Source organism: Citrus clementina, unplaced genomic scaffold (assembly GCF_000493195.1).
Source record: "Citrus clementina cultivar Clemenules unplaced genomic scaffold, Citrus_clementina_v1.0 scaffold_4, whole genome shotgun sequence".
NCBI lineage: Eukaryota > Viridiplantae > Streptophyta > Magnoliopsida > Sapindales > Rutaceae > Citrus > Citrus x clementina.
Genome location: NW_006262274.1, coordinates 8560541 through 8576057, shown reverse-complemented (window position 1 = coordinate 8576057; position 15517 = coordinate 8560541). Strand labels below are relative to the sequence as shown.

The 15517-nt window shown below is 31.5% G+C and overlaps 1 pseudogene; it reads left to right on the top strand.

Moving 5' to 3' along the window:
- The first annotated feature begins 8696 nt into the window (after positions 1-8696).
- On the top strand, positions 8697-10933 carry LOC112099049 (annotated as a pseudogene).
- The last annotated feature ends 4584 nt before the right edge of the window (positions 10934-15517 follow it).

Here is a 15517-nt window from a genome sequence, read left to right as displayed (position 1 = left end):
TTTAAGCCACATTGCTTCCTTAAAGGCCTCTACAACAACTGTGTATTCAGCTTCAGTAGTGGATAAAGCTACAACACTTTATAGAGATGCTTTACAACTATTGATACAATTATTGATGGTGAAAAGATCCAGTGAGGGACCTTCTGTTATTAAGATCATCTGCAAAGTTAGAGTCAACATAACCTTCCACCAAATTGTTACTCATCCTTACTCCTCCATACAATAAACTATAGCTAGATTTTCCTCTTAGATATGTTAGGATCCACTTTACAGCCCTCCAATGCTCTTTTCCTGGGTTTGCCATGAATTTGCTGACAATGCTAACAACATATGCAATGTCTGGTCTGGTTGACACTATTGCATACATTAAACACCTAACAACACTTGCATATGGTATCTTGGCTATTTAAGATTATTCATAATCAAAGCTTGGACACTGCTGACTTGATAATTTAAAATGTGTTGTTAATAGGGTGAGTACTGGTTTGCTGTTCAACATCCCAAATCTATCTAATTCTTTTATTATATAATCTATCTAATAATTTTATTATATAACCTTCTTGAGAAAGAAACAGAGACCTTGTTGACTTTTCTCTTCTTAAATCCATTCCTAGTATATTTTTAGCTAAACCAAGATCCTTCATATCAAACTCATTTTTTAGTTGTTGCTTCAATATATCTATCTGATTCATGTCTTTGCATGCCAAAATCATATCATCGTCGTACATAACCAAAGAGATCATGTCATGTTTATTCACCCTCCTAAAGCACACACAACAGTTAAAATTGCACCTGATGAAGTTCAACTTTTGCATATGCCTGTCAACCCTCAAATACCACTGCCTAGGTAATTTCTTGAGGTCATAGAGTGAGTTCTTTAATAGGAAAACATAGTTTGATCTCTTGGGATCTTCAAAACTTTCAAGTTGAGACATCACAATTTCTTCTTGAAACTTGTTGTACTGGAAAACTGTTTTGGCATCCATCTATTCAAGATGGATGTCATTTATAGCAACAAGTGATAAGATAATTCTGATTGATATGTGCTTTACAATAGAAGAAAAGACCTCAAGGAAATTTATCCTTTCGTTTTGTGTAAACCCTTTTGCAGCTAGCCTACTTTTGAACTTTTTTGGTTCAACACTAGGGATACCATCTTTAACTTTGAAAACCTAATTACATCCTACAACCTTCTTTCCCTCTGGTTTCCTATTGAGCTCCTAAGTTTCATTTTTATACATAGAATCCATGTCATCCTTCATAACTTGTGACCATTCAGATGAATATTGACTTACAACAACTTCTGCATAAGTTTTAGATTCATCTTGATTCAGGTAATGAGTTGTTGTCAGAACATATGCAACTAGATTTGCATATCTCAATCTCTTAAGAGTTTTTATTCTTCTTCTATGTCTGTCCATTGTTAGCTGATAATCTTGCATTAAAGCTTGTCCTACTTTTTATTCAACAATCTCCTCTATTTCTTTATTAGCTGCATCATTTTGTTCTTTATTAATTCCAATCTTGTTATCAGATAGCTCTACCTTAAAATATGATTCATTAGGCTTAGGAATTTTCTAAATATCATCTTTACCTTTTGATTGACTCTTTAGCATTTTAGCTTTATTAACTACCACATCCCTACTAATGTTTTAAATTAGTACACCAAATTGTGAAACCCTTGATCCCATTAGGATAGCCTAGAAAAGCACATTTCAAGGCTCTAGGTTCAAGTTTCCCCTGTTTGGGGTGTGCATAAGCAATACAACCAAATATTTTCCTATATGTATAGTCTGCAAGTCTTCCTGACCATATCTCATAAGGGTTTTGAAATCTAGAGTTGTGGATGTGCTCTTGTTGACCAGATAACATGATGTATTCAAAGCTTCAGCCTCTAAAGACTTAGGTAATTTGGAGTGAAACAATATACACCTAACCTTTTTTATTAAGGTTCTATTCATCCTTTCAGCCAAACCATTTTGTTGAGGTGTGTGTCTGACAATTTTGTGCCTAAAAATACCATCTTTACATAGAAATAATCAAAGTTTTTGTTACAGAACTTCAATCCATTATCATTTTTGAATCTTTTAACTTTCTTATTGGTTTGGTTTTCAATTAAAATTTTTCAATTTTTAAAACTGTCAAATGCCTGATCTTTTTTTTACGATGGATGAACCCAAACCAATCTAGAGAAATTATCAATCAATGACAGAAAATTCCTAGCGCCACCTAGAGATTTAGTCCATGAGGGTCCTCACAGATCTGCATGTATGTAATCCAAAGTGCCTTTTGTTGAATGCGTTGCATTTTTTAACCTAGTTCTTGAGGATTTACCTAGGATACACTCCTCACAAAATCCTAAAGCTCTTATCCTATCTTTTCCTAGAGCTCCTTGTTTCTCTAATTCCTTCAACCTCTTTTCACTCATATGTCCTAGCTTTAGATACCATAGTAATATTTCATCCTAAATTTGATTCTCAGCAACATTAACATCACCAGTTAAGGCAGTACCTTGTAGTACATATAAGCCATTTGACATGTCACCTTTCATTAATACCAAAGACCCTTTAATGACCCTTAAGACACTGGGTACCATCTTAATGACACAACCTACCTTATCTACTAGCATGCTTAGGAAAATTAGATTCCTCTTTAATTCAGGTATATGTCTCACATTATGTAGCTCCCTAATGGTGCCATCTGACAATTTTAATCTTATAAAGCCTATATCAATGACTTTATAAGATGCAATGTTACCCATCATGACTTTACCACTATCGTATAACTGATATTCGGTAAATATTGTCTATTTAGGTACATGTAGCAAGTATAACTAGAATCAAGAACTCACTTACCTCCAGTTTGGTTGCAAGAGGCTACAAGGACTCCAGTTGAGTCATATCCTTAATCCAACTCATTTGAAAACCATTTATACCTTTAGCCTCAATAAGCTTATTCTTTCTCTCAGGGCAGCCTTTCTTGAAGCGACCTTCCTTATGGCACTAAAAGCACTTTAAATTTCTATTCTTGGATTTTGAATTTTTTTTCCTTTTCCAGTCATCTCTCTTTTTTGATCTTCTTATTGCAATTAATCTTTCACCTTCCTTTACTTTAGATTTCTTAGAGCTCTTTTTTGAACTCAAGGCCTTTTTAACATCATGGATAGTCAAGGTTTGTCTTTCATATAATAATATGTCAAGAAAGTGCCTATATGAGGGTTGTAATAAGGATAATAGAATAATTGCTTTATCCTCATCATCAATTTTCACATTAATATCTTCAAGATCTAAGATGATCTTGTTGAAGGCATTAATGTGAGTAGTTAAAGAACTAACTTCTTCCATTTGAAGAATGTAGAGTATTTTCTTTGTACTCAAATCTCTTTGTAAAAGATTTCCCGGTGTACAAATCCTTCAATTTCTTCCAAAGACCTATAACAATGTTCTCATTACCCACCTCTCTCAGTACTTCTTCACCAAGACTCAAGATTATAGTGTTGTGTGCTTTGTCCATGACATCTTGCATATCCTCATCTTTGATTTTGCGTAATTGCTTTGAGCTTTGTGAATCCTCAGAATTTCTTCAATTCCCTGATGAACTAACAAAGCCCTCATCTTAAGCCTCCAAAAGTGAAAATCATTTTCCCTAGTGAACTTTTCCACATCCATCTTCTGAGTTGCCATTCTTGATAAACTAAAATCAAAGATGTGGGCTCTGATATTAGTTTGTTGCAAGTTTGATCAGATTCTCTTTGAATCCAATCATCCAAGATTCAACTCGACATACTGATCTTGTATCAAGAATGGTTATGAAATCAAATTAAGAAAGATTAATCGAACTAAGAATGGAACAGAGGAATAAAAATAGAACTTACATAGAGAATTATAGAGGTTCGGCCAAATGTACCTACTTCCTCTTCAAAAATAAGAAACTATGGCCTTTTTTCTTCTTCAATTCAGATTACAAGCTTAAAGAGTTTCTATGTGAACCAGAAAACATCATCCTCTACACAAGAGTCATAAAGGCATTATATATATCTTTAAAATGATCCTGCAAGTGGGTTAAAGAGCCAATTTGAGCTCTGGATTTTATTGACAATTAAGATACCATAACTTCCCGCCATTTTTAAACTTGCTTAACAGTCTGTCACATATGCCAAACTCGTGAGAAACATTAGCGACCAAAATGGCATTAGCAAAAGTCCTTTAGGCTTGGGTTGAAATGAATGGTCACGTGTTGAACATATGCTCTACCTATTGCTTCAGATGACAATAGTTTAATGTCATACAACCAGTTTAAATTTGTGGCTAACATGTCGATTAGCTATTGCTTCTCCATCTGACAATGTCATCTCATCCAGAATCTTAATTCAGTTTCACATTCCAACATTAATTAAGGTCATATCTTGATTGCATAAGATATAGCTCTTAACTCTTTGAACATATTAGGAAAAGATTCAATTGCCATATTAATTTTTGTTTTGTCATGATTTGAATACCATGAATCTAAACTTCATTCAAGTAGTTCATCATTTTGAGAACATGATTATGAACTCTTGTGCTCTCTTCCATCTTGGTGTCAATTATATATTTCAATGTTGCTTCTCTGGCAAAATGGGTATTATGCGTAAACATGTTATGGATACTGGTCAATAATTCATACTGGTCAATAATTTAGTGCTTGTTCTACGCTCTAATGTTTGTTTAGTAGTTCCAAAGAAGTCAAAGCCAATATATAACATTTAGCTATTTTATTACCTTTGCACCATTTCTCATAAGATTCCCTATGTCTATAATGATAGAACGTTGGTTTTGGAGGGCGTCAAAACATACTTGCAACCTTTAGCAGTGAAAATATTAAATTGATTATGTATCCTATCTAAGCAATATTCAACAATGAGTTCATTTTTAATTTTCACAAGTGAATTCATTTTTAACCAGGATAATTAATAATGGGCTAATGAAGACATGTTTTTGAAAAATAAGACATACATGCATAAACACTCTGAATCAAATAATGTTCATGATAAATAATCTGAAATGCAAAAAGCCATAAATGCATTTAATTTTATTGTAACAATAATCAGATATTACTATGGCAAGATATCGATGGAGAAGTCATGCCTACAATTATTAGACTCAGTTAACCCTTAGATTATTTAATTTCATGTTGAAACATGATAAATAATTATAGTGATCTTTAAGACCAAAATTTGTTAGCAAAGCTTCTTTGGAAAAGTTAATAACAAACTTTTATTGAGTGTATAACCATTGTTTCAATCTACGTGTCTCTCATAACATGCAGCCACTGTTAGAGTGATCAACAGATTGAAAAATATTTCGATCTTATCTTTAAAGAAGTTCACCAAATAAAATGTTTAATATATATATCTTTCGTAGGAAGCATCATCGTATCATAAAGTCGAGGTATATATATAATTTTATTATTGAACCAATAATAGAGTCCATGGGAAAAATTATCTTGGATTTTCCCTCTCCCACTCAATATTTTAAATTTGGTTTTTCCTTTTGAACTTTATAGATTACATCATATATTTTTAATTACATGCTTTATGAAATAATATTATCTAGATGAAATCTAATATTATTAAGCACATGCAAACATCAAACAATATCTAGATTCTTGATCTATAGATGCAATGTATTATTGTGCATTGAGTGGCATTACCAATTCTATATAACATGTTGTCATAGCATGTTATCGTCCAAACATAGCATGTAGATAAAAGCAATTAAACAATCTCAATTCATAGTTTTCCTAGAAAAATTTGACTTAATCTACAAGCCTAATATAGTAGAACCTCCAAATAAGAATACCCTATATAGGAATAATCTCTTTAAAGTAATAAAAAATTGTGGTCCCAACTTGAGACCAATTATAATTAGGAATAAACTCCACATTGTAATAAGTTATATTTTTTGTAGGTCTCGTCTTAATAAACTTACCTCCATATAGTAATAATGCTTCAAAAATATATGCCATGTTACATTAAATAATTAAAATGGAACAAAATATCTTTCTAAAGTTGTTTATGACAATAATTGTTTCTTTAAAGTTGCAATCACATCTTTGAATTTGCGGGTATGTTTTAATTAGTCAGCATAGACGCTTAATAATTGGTCAACAAAATAATTAATTTATTAATGCCTATACATTGAATTTGACTCACTTATTAATTTATTAATACATGATATAAGTTATCTCTATATCACTTGCATTAGATATAATTAAGCAAATACTATAATTTTTGTATTATACTTCTATTGAGTTATAATCTCTTTATAAGAATAAATTTCTTCAGTCCCATGATATGACTATATAGAGGTTTTACTGTATCTATTGGGCTTGAAGTCAGCATCTATTTCCCTTCTTTCTCTTCATTGTACTTGTTCTTGACCATATCCATTGGCTTGGGCACTTTTGGAATTTTAGATTTTATGCTTGGTTCAATTTTTAAAACTAAATTTGGGCACCTTTTAAATAAAATTCTATTGGATCTTATTTCTGAAATGAAATTTATAAAAAGTAGACCCAATTAATTTGATAAAATAAGGCCAAATTTATCTTAAAAAATTCTTGACCTAGCCAATAAATTTTATTATTAATCTTACCAAATTTCTTATGATCCAATTTTGAAATCCCAAAATAGGTTTAGGACCAATATAAATAAATGTGGACAAATAATTTTTATTGTGCTTATCAAATTTCTATTTATATTATCCAATTGATAACTAAAAATAGACTTGGATCCAATATAAATAAATTTAAATTTTTCTGCCCAAAACCCAAATACTTTAGCTGAATTGTAAAATAGTGAAACCATAGGATTCCATGAGAAATAAACCTAAAACCCCAATTCACATATTTTTCTTCCAGCCGCCACTAGTAAATTCTGCTGGGCTTAAATGAAAAAGTTTCTAGAATGTTTTCATAAACATAAATCACTAAAACATTAGGATTTCTAATGAAAAAATCCAAAAGAAACCATAATTCCCTTTGTGGTTTGCACCACCGATTCTAGGAGCTGCTGCCGTTTTTGCTTCTCCTTGCCTTCACCAACTTCTCTTGCTTTTCTGGAGTTCTTTGCCTTTAAATAGCAAAATTAAAATTTATAAAAGCTCCTATACCACTAATGGCTTACCAAAAATCTAAGACTAGTGAAATAAAATAATCAATCAAGAACATGGCGAAAATTGGCCGCCTATCTTGTTCACAAATCTAGAAAAATTACTGCAAAAGAAATTTCTAACCATAAATTGAGACAACCATTAATATGCTCACAGATATATTCATTCACATAATGAAATGCTATATAAAACCAATCCCACTCATCTAATACATATAATATAAGATATTGACTTCATACAATTACTTTATGTATTATCGGAGATCAATGTGATACCAATTATTAGTTAAAAATCATTTTGTAATAGAAATATTTGGATTGCAATTCTCATACAATATATAGAATTACCATAATCTAAAAATTGTATCTTTACTTTTTTGTAAAAGTAATTTGGGCTCCCCAAGTCATTATTTGTGGCCACCTATCTTATTAGATCACAATTTGTCACCAATAATCTTATCCAATCACGATCTATCACCAACAATCTACCAAGTTATAACTCTAGTTCAATCTTATGTGTGAGCCCTTTATCATTACTGAAAACAACTGGTAATAGAAAAAATTTTCTCTCAAAGTTAGCACTACTACGAAAATGACTTTACTAACACTTAGTTTTTTGATACTTTGTAAAAAGTGTCAGTAATTATGTATATATGCACTGTTTTCTACTTTTAACAAATAACAATCAAAATTATTGATACTAATGTATCAGTAAATTATACATAAAAAATCACTAATACTAGAATATTAAAGATAAACAAATTATTATAATTTGTAAATCTTCCAACTAGAAACTAAGATCCTAAAATTCAAAATGTTTATGTTTAGACCACTGGCCACTAAATCCTCTAGAATTAAAATGCATCATATCAAAAAATTAAAGACAAAAATATAATAGCAAAAGCAAAATCCCTAAATCCCAATCGAAATCTATTCCCCCATTTCATTATACTGTCAATCGAAACTTATAAAACAAACCCACCGCCACGCTGCCGACACACCCAAAACCTACATCACTGCTTTCGACCAGCTACTGCTGTCATCTCTCGTGCACTAAATGTCTAGTCTCCGTATTTTTGTCTCTTTTGCTCTGGTTGGAAATTCATTGCCGTGATTGATCATTTTGGGCCAGTCACCGGTAACAAATCTACTGCTGTCATCACCCGTAGCCATAGCAACACTCAGTCATTCAATACTCAGTCATTCATCAATACTCAGTCATTCATCATCGGAAACAACTTCTCAGCCTTTGTCCACCTGCTCCGCCATCATTGCCATATTGCCTCAATCTCTGTTCAAGGTAAGCTTAAATGAATAACTGAGAGTCATGAAGCTTTGATGTGTCTCTTTTTGTCGAATTTCAATTTGATTTTTGCAAACACTAGGGCTCGACAACTTTTCTCTGGTCAGTCATCTAAGAAAAGCAGTGGGTCAATTTTTTTTTTCATATTTATTCTTTATTTTTAATTTTTTCTATGACATGCAATTTTTTTATTTGTTGTTTGAACTTTTAATAAATTTAGAACATGAGAATTATTACCCAAAGAAGATGGAAATCCCAAAATCAAGTGAGCAGAAATCTGAGTCCAAAGGTATGTCACCTTCACATGTAATTTGTATTTGTTTATATGCATTTATTTTGATCGATCAGGGTTTGCTTAAGGTTACAGAACAAGGTTTAGAAGCTATTGTTTCAGATGTGAGGCGATGTTGATTATTTTGCTCGACCAAAGCATGCATGCATGCATGCTACGGCGGACACCATATGTTATCTGTTATATTTACTTACATTAATTTTATTGTATTGATCGATCAGTTTTGCAAATGATGTGATCGAAGCATCAGATGGCAGTTCGTATTTTACTGTATCAAACACCAGATACACACCCGCAGATTACTACAAAGACACGGCTGAGGGAGAACCTTACGAGCAGCTGCGTAAGTATGATCCTATATTGAAAGAAAACAGTTTTGCATGAGGGTTTTTACTTTGCTAATGGTGTTGCACTCTCGAAAGATGAAGAATTTGTGGTCGTTTGTGAACCATGGAATTAAGTTCTAATTGAATTAATAATAATAATAATAATATAGTGTTGGTGTTATCCTACATCAATTGTGGAAGTGGGTTAGTGGTGACTTTATAAGTGTGAAGGAAAACCTCATCCCTTAAGCTAACTTTTAGAATTGAGAGAGACCCAAGATCGCCTAACACCGGTATCAAAACTTAGGTTCACCAACAATTTTAGGCCTAAGAATCTAATAAGGATAATAAGTATCTATGCTTTTGGCCTAAGGCCCAATATGTGAGGGGGAGATTAATGAGATTATGCAACATCAATCGTGGAAGGAGGCTAGTGGTAACTTTATAGGCGTGACAGAAAGCCTCACCCTTAAGATAGCTTTTGGGGTTGAGAGAGGCCTAAGACCACCTAATATAGCATGTGTGCATACACAATTCAACTGAGGAAACGAACACCTATACCATAAGGTTTGGAAATATAATCACGAAGGTTTGCAGGTTTTTAATAAGGGATACTATGACCCTTCTTGTCCCTTCTTTTGACTATAATATCATTTAACTCTATTAGCCTAAAAAAATTGACTCTAATGTTTTATAATAAATAAAAATATAATAATTTATATCTTTTAAAATAATTTCAATATTAAAAAATATTTTAAAATTTTATAGTCTATTAGACATATTTCACTATATTGACGAAAGTTTTATAATAAATAGAACCATAATATAAAAGAAAATATATTAAATTTATATTTTTTAATATTATGTAAAATAATAATGTTAATAATCTATTTAACCCAAAGATTTACTTATAATCTTTATAATAAATATGAATATATTATTAAAATAAATTTAATAATTTACATATTTAAAATCATTTTAACTATAAAAATATTTTAATATTATTTGTCTACTAGATATATTATATTTTTATTTATTGAAAAAATTTAAAGTTAACTTTTTAGTTGCTATATTCAAATGTCACTATAGTGAAAAAAAAGAAAAGAGACCTTGTGTCTCTTTTTAAAAATTTAAGGCTTTCTATGACTATTTTCCCAAAGTTTGGTGATATGGTTTTCCTTTTCCCTTTAAGCAATTAAATAATTCTCTTTTTACATGGCCGAGGTACAGATTCCAGTGCAGAAGGTATTTGCCAAAGGATGATCGTACTGGAATATTAGATAGTTTCGTTGAAAGCCTTCCAGGCGGACCTGATAAAATCTATCTTGCCTCTGATGGCTCTTTTTGGATTACTTTAATCAAGATATTGTAGTGCTTATTTTCTTCCAAGATTTTGACTTAGCAGTTTTCAAACAGTTTTATTTGGTTATTGACCACTCGAGTTCAAATACTAGAGGAAATTGGACGGGTAAAAAAATAAATGTCTTCGTAAATTAATGAAATTAATTATCTAAATAAGTATGGTGCATGATGCAGATGAATCAAACAGGGCTGAGTGCTATACAAAACTGCAGGGAGAAATGGAAACTGTTGGTTGCATATCCAGTACTGATCAGCCTACTCCTCCCCATGGGCGGCGATTTTTGTTGGGGGGGGGGGGGGGGGGGGGCGCGGCAAGAGTACTCAAAATTGACGGAAACAATGGCAAAAAATCATCGATTTCAACGATCTCGATGCAAACCTATATATCACTTGTCAATTCAGCTGTCAAGTTTGAAGGCAATCTCTACTTGGCTAGCCTCCAATCCAGTTTCATTGTTATACTGCGACTCGATGCTCCACAACAACAACTGCCTACTGTTTAGAAAAAGCATGCGAACATCACCATGCACCATGCATATTTGACGCTTCCACTAAATTATAATAAGTCTGCTCTTGCTTGTGTTTTGCTTTAGTTTGTATTTTATTTTCGGCATGTCTTTCTTTGAGGTGGCGTAGCTTTATGTTCTATCCTCTAGCTTGCTTGTTGTTTTCTGTTTCTTTTATTTCAATAAATTGTCTCCCCTTGAGATTCAGTACACCAATTCTAGCTCTGTCACGGGCCGCTCGAATCATCCCGTGACATCGTGCTTAGATGAAGAGAGTCAAGTTTTTCACCATAATGTGAGACTTTATTACTTACAGTTTCAAACGAAATAAACCGTTACAATACAACATTTTTAGAATCGAATTGTTTTAATTAATGGATAATATTTTCCATGACTAAAACTAGGTGCGGTGGATTTTTGCTTCCAGCGACAATACAAAAAAAATCACCAAAAATTTTCTAGTATGAATTAACTAGCAGAGAAATATTATATATAATAGAATACATTATGCTTAACAAAATTTTGAGACTACATTAATTACCAATTACAATTAAGAAAAGTTTCATAAATATTAACTATTGGCGATAAAAGTACGCTTTGATAGCTAATCAATGACAGAAATATAACATTATTGATTGTATTTTTGAATTATCAAAAGCAACGATTTTGAATGCCATTTTGACTATTTTTATTTATTCTAGAGACAAACATTTTAGTCATTGCAAATCACCTATAGTGACAAAAACATAATGTCGTTGATTGCACTTTCGAACTTCTAAATTAGCCATTTTGAATACCATTTATGATATGTTTAGTTTAAACTTAAGACATGCATTTTAGTCTAAAAAACATATTGATTTATATAACAAAAATAGGTTTGGTCGGTACAACCTTTTGTGATGTCGTTTTCACGACTAACTTGTGATGAATTATTTTGCATTATAGAATATAAAGAGATCAATTTATTATCTACAGTGACGAAAATTTTTGTTGTAAAATACCCATTTTTCTGGTAGGCGATAATGAGAATATGGGTTTTATCAGAGAATTAGGGTTCCAATGATGATGCCGGTGCATTCTAAGAGCAATTTTAGTTGCCAGTGACCAACCGGTGACCTTTTTTAATTTTTTAATAATTTTTGTTTTAAGTTTTGCATGTCCGTTACTTAGCGTTTATGTTAAAGATATTTTAAGCATTAACAAAAAGCTGATAAGTGTGTATTAATTTGTATTTAACGTTAATGATTTTGTTTGGGCCAGATTTTCTGGACATCACCGATATGAACACTGAATGCAAGCTCACCGAGAATCCGTTGTGGTGATGGGCCTGAACACTGACCACAAATTGAGATAGGTAAATATGTAACAACGGCATTTTTATTTATGTACTTCTAATGATTTTAGGAAAATTATCATTACACCATCCTTATTTTATCTTATATTTATCCAACCATTATAAAATTCTAACATATACTTTGCACCACCTTTCTTTCATACTTGTATCAACTAATCACTTTTGCATTAACACTATTAAATAATTTTAATAAAATAACAATTTTACCCCTAAATAAATTAAAAAACTTTAAAAAATAAAAAAAAATAATGATAAAAATATCCCTAAATTTTATAAAAAAATCCCAAAATTAGAATTTTTATTTTTAATAAAAATTATTTTAATATAAAATTATAATTATAAAAATAATTGCAAAATTTTGGGATTTAATAAAAATCCCCTAGATTATTAAAATTTTAGGATTTATTCTTTTAAGAAATAAATTCAGTTATTTTAATAAAACTTTACAAAATTATAATTTTTTAATAAATAAATTCATTTATTTTTATTAAAATTTTGTAAAATTATATTTTTTAATAAAAATAATTATTAAAATTTTGTAAAATCTAAATTTACTAAAAATCAGTTGAGCACCTCTATTTGCGATTTATTTTTTTAGTAAATTTAGAGATAGTTTTATGATTGTAATTTTTAATTTTAAAAGTTTTTATAAGATAAAATAGTCTTTTAATTTGTTTGGGGATAAAATTATCATTTTATTAAAATTATTTAATAGTGTTAATGCAAAAGTGGCTAGTTGATACAAATGTGAAAAGAAAGGTGATGCAAAGTACATGTTAAAATTTTGTAGTGGTTAAATGAACATAAGGCAAAATAAATGTAGTGCAATGATAATTTCCCATGATTTTATTTACCTTTGGTTTTAATGGAAAACTTTGTCTTCTTTCAATTGTTTATTTTATTAACGAAAAGTTAATTAAGGCTTCATTTGACATACTTTTTTAAATAGAACTTATTTAAATAGAACTTATTTAAATAATTTTTTTATTGTTTTGGTTAATTTAAGTAGAATTTATTTATATTTTTTGTGGTTAATTTATTACTTTAAATTGTGTTGATCTAATTTCTGCTTATTTATTTGTGACACATATTTTGTTTTAATCACACAAAGAAAAAAAAAATAGTTTTCATTTAATTTACAACTACTAGTGAGGGTTCTTTTCCCAACAACATTGAACAATTTCAATTAGTTATATGATTGCATGTTGCGATCATTCGGAAAAATGTCAATCTAATGTCTGCTTCCACAAGGTATTGTGGCACCGATGTTATATTTTCATTCGAAATCCAACGATAGACGAGATCGTTTTTCTGCCTTTGTTATGGAGTGTTACAAATCTTTTCCCAAATATTCTCTTCTTTTGAGAACCTGAAAGACTACCGTAGATGTTTACACCCAAATTTGTTGGGTGCAGGATATGGGAGGGAGATCAATTCGTGTCTCAGTGGTTGGCAGGCGTCAATTTTGAGTTGCGGCAGAAACTATTTTTCAATGGTTTTGATTTTACTATTAGTTATGGGGCTGTCTGTCAATTTGTTATTAGTTATGGTTTTGATTTTACTCCCAAATTTGTTAGAGAAGTCTGCTTATCAATTATATCAAATCATCGTCTTTGCAGACAAGTCCATGATATGATTTCTGCATACGTGGGGCAATCCTTGTTGCCTTGTTACAATTTCTTACGGGCCCTTGGAAATTTGGAGCTGTAGTGATTTGATTTTTCATCCAATGATTTTCACTATAGCATCCTTGGACCAATCAATTGCACCAATTAGTTTTGGCAATCCGATATCTATGACGCCTGCTAGAATTGAGTGAGTGCCGGGTTTCTGTATTTAGAATTAGAAATGTCTGCTCAATAGATCTCTAATTGAGCGAATGCAAAGGAGAGATGTTGTGGCGAAATAATGTGCCACAAGCATTGGCGTAGCTAGCATAGCGTAGGGCTAACCTGGGCTGTATATTCCAGGCTAGTCCCTTTAAATTTTCTATAGATACCTCTACTTTTAGTTTATTATAAATTAAAAAAATTATATGGATTTTTTTTCTTAAATCTATTTTATCTTTAGCATATAAATATTTTCATCTAATCTTTCCTCAAATATATATTAGTAATTCTAATTCTTTTTAATTTAGCCTTGTCTAACGTCACTAGCTTTCAAGGGGGACTTTTCTTGGTAGGAAAATTTATTGTAACAACGATTTTCACTATAGTCAGGTGAATTTATGCTTAGACTAACTTGACTCCAAAGATCTACCATAGGTGACCCTACATACCAAATAGACACTCAGCTCTGCTCCAACGAATACTTATAAAAGGGTTTATTGCAAGACCCTTGTTATTGTTAACATAAATATATTAATAATATTGATTTTGATGATAACAAATTTTAAATGTATTTTGACAAAAATATTGGAGCTATTTTTGAATAAACGAAAACCCTTTTAATCATTGCCTTATTTCTTCATAAAAGATGGATTTTCAAATTAGAAAGAAATTCTCTGCAAAAACTTGTTTAAAATTGCAATTCTGGTCATAAACGGTGAACCGTTTATTTTAAACGGTTAACCGATTAAAGGCAGAGAGTAACACATTTCCTAAACCTCTAACCGTTTATGAAAAACCGAAAACACAAAAGATAGGGAGGTTACTGGAAATTAACGGTAAACCGTTTTATTTTAAACGGTTAACCGATTAGCACCAGAGAGCAACATATTACCTAAGCTCTAACCGTTTATGCTTAACGGAAAACACCCAAGATGGGAAGGCTACTGGAACCTAACGGTGAACCGTTTATTTTAAACGGTTAACCGATAACGTCCAGAATTGACGTTTGTCCTCCTCTGGCATTGATTAACGAAAACTGATAAGGCTGAATTGTTGTGCAGGTTACTGGGGCCAAACGGCAAACCGTTTATTATTAAACGGTCAACCGATAATACCAAGAGAAGCCACTTTATGCAATCCCCTAACCGCTAAATGAAACGGATGAATTGATGTTCATTTTACAGGTTACTGGAGACAAACGGCTAACCGTTTATTTCCAACGGTTAACCGTTAATATCCAGAAACGTTACTTCATGCAAGTCCTTAACCGTTTAGTGTAAATGGATAACAAATGCTCATCTTGTAGGTCTCTGGAAGTTAACGGCGAAAGGGCAACCCTAAACGGCAAACCGTTTATTTGAAATCTGGCCCAACGGTAACTTTGACCAGCCTAAACGG